Below are 2,806 nucleotides of genomic sequence, written 5' to 3'. Positions count from 1 at the left end.
GGCACAAGAATCGCTTAAACCCCGGGGGTCAGAGGTTGCAGTGAGCAGAGATCACACCATTGCACTCCAGCCTGGGTGACAGAGTGAGACTCCATCTCAAAAAGAAAAGAAAAATATAACCGTATGAACCCTTCCCCAAGGATAAAGAAGTTTTCAAAGGGAAACAGAGTCATTCCATCAGATTGAATCATTGTACTGATAAAAATGTTAATTAAATTATCTTTTGTTTCGAGGGGGAAAAATGAAGTTAGAATGGTCTCTAAACCTTCTAAATCTCCATCTTTCCTCAAACATTAACAGCTTTTTCTTGCTCTGCTCTCTCAGCTAACGAATTTGCCTTTTACGTCATTAGGAAAACATAGGCAAGCAGATAGGAAATTTGTCATCCTTTCACCACCAAATCTACCAAAATACCTAATTATCTTCCAGGTTTAAGAGATTCTCCCGCCTCAGGCTTCCTAGTAACGGGCACTACAGGTGCATGCCACCATGCCTGGCTAATTTTTGTATTTTTTGGTAGAGACAGAGTTTCACCATTTTGGCCACCACTATTCTCAAACTCTTGACTTCAGGTGATCCACCCGCTTTGGCCTTCCAAGGGCTGGGATTACAGGTATGAGCCACCGCACTAGGCCCCATAGAAGCATTTTGGCACCGTTGTCTATCAGTCACAAATTTACTTACCCTTTGACTCAGTAATTCTTCTAGGTAATTTTATCCTACAAATACATTGCGCACATATGAAATACTCTATGTAAAAAATTATTCATTGCAGCTTTGCTTGTAATAACAAAAGATTGGAAACAACCTAAATATTCATCAATAGGAGTCACTAAGGGATTGAATAAATAAATTAGGGTGTAACAATACAACGGAGCCATAAATAAAGCAATTCAGAGAAGCAGCGAAGCAGAAAAGAAAAAACTTTTAAAAAAAGAAAGTGAAAGACCTTATAAATATATGAAACAATCTCCAAGATAGATTCATAAGTAGAAAAGCAAGGGACAGAAACATCATGTACAATGAGTTGCAAATTGTGCATTTGTTTAGAAAGAAGGAAGGTAGAAGAATACACACACACACACACACACACACACACTTGCTTGTATATTCAGAGAATATTACCAGAAGAATTCATAAGAGCCTAGAAATATTGAATTTAGGGAGAAAAACAGTGTGGCTGGAGGAAAAGTGTGGCAGTGAGACTTTTCATTGTATGCCCTTTGGTATGTTTAAAATTTTGTACCTTGGCTGGGCGCGGTGACTCATGCCTTTAATCCCAGAACTTTGGGAGGCCGAGCGGGGCGGATCACCTGAGGTCAGGAGTTTGAGACCAGCCTGGCTGACATGGTGAAACCCTGTCTCTACTAAACATACAAAAATTACCTGGGCATGGTGGCAGCCGCCTGTAATCCCCGTTACTCGGGAGGCTGAGGCAGGAGAATCTCTTGAACCTGGGAGGTGGAGGTTGCAGTGAGCCAAGATCCCACCATTGCACTCCAGCTGGGCAACAAGAGAAAAACTTGGTCTCAAAAAAAAAATTGTACCATGTAATCTTATCCATTCAAAAACTTGTTTTTGGCTGGGCGCAGTGGCTCACGCCTGTAATTCCAACTATTTGGGAGGCAAGGCAGGCAGATCACTTGAGCCCAGGAGCTGGAGACCAGCATGTTTTTTTTTTTTTTTTTTTTTTGTAGCCAACATGGGCAACGTGGTGAAACCCTGTCTCTATAAAAAAATTAACAATTAGCCAGTCATGGTGGTGTACAGCTGTAGTCCCAGCTACTCGGAAGGTTGGGGTGGGAGGATTGCTTGAGCCCCAGAGGTTGAAGTTCCAGTGAACTATGATCGTGCCACTGCACTCCAACTTGGGCAACAGAGTGAGACTCTGTGTCTAAATAAATAAATAACAAAACAAAAATAGTATTCTTTGAAATAATTTCTTTTTTTTCTTTTAGTGACAAGATCTCACTCTGTCGCCCAGGCTGGAATGCAGTGGTGCAATTCACTGCAACCTCAAGCTCCTGGGCCAATGAATTCTCCCACCTCAGCCTCCCCAGTAGTTGGGACTACAGGTGCATGCCCCCATCCCGGGCTATTTATTATTATTATTATTACTATTTTGTAGAGTTGGGGTTTTGCCATTTTGCCTAGGCTGGTCTCTAACTCCTGAGTTCAAGTGATGCTCCCTCCTCAGCCTCCCAAAGTGCAGGATTACAGGCATGAGCCACTGTGCCCAGCCAAAATAATTTCCTTCCCTCCTTCTAGGACACTAGAAGGACACTAGGACACTGGTGTTCTTCTTGCCTCCTTGGCCACCCTCAGTCATCTTGGTTGGATCCTCCTCTTCCTTGACCAAACTTCTAAACATTTGCTCTGCCTTTTGCTCCTTTCTACCCTATCCATAGTTTGCCCTAGGTGATTCCATCCAGCCCCATACTTTAAATACCATCTATCTGCCATTGACAACCTAATTTATAATCCAGCCTTACCTCTCTTCCTTGAGCTCCTAGTCTCATATATTAAATATGCACATGATAAATCACTGACATATCTAGTAGGCATCTCAAACTACTTAATATACCTAAAACAGAACTTTTGATTTTTCTTCCCAGAACCTCTATCTATCTCAGTCTTCCGAATATTCAAAATTGCCCAGTAAAAGGGTCTTCTGAATATTCAAAATTGCTCAAGTCCAGATCCTTCAATGCTTCTTTGATACCTATATCAAATCATCAGCAAGTTCGTTCAGTTTTACTTTTAAAATATAACTTAAATTCATTCACTTCTTTTTTTTTTTTTTTTT

The sequence above is a fragment of the Cebus imitator genome, unplaced genomic scaffold (assembly GCF_001604975.1).
Source record: "Cebus imitator isolate Cc_AM_T3 unplaced genomic scaffold, Cebus_imitator-1.0 Scaffold87, whole genome shotgun sequence".
In the NCBI taxonomy this organism is placed as follows: domain Eukaryota; kingdom Metazoa; phylum Chordata; class Mammalia; order Primates; family Cebidae; genus Cebus; species Cebus imitator.
This window is presented reverse-complemented; position numbering follows the sequence as displayed.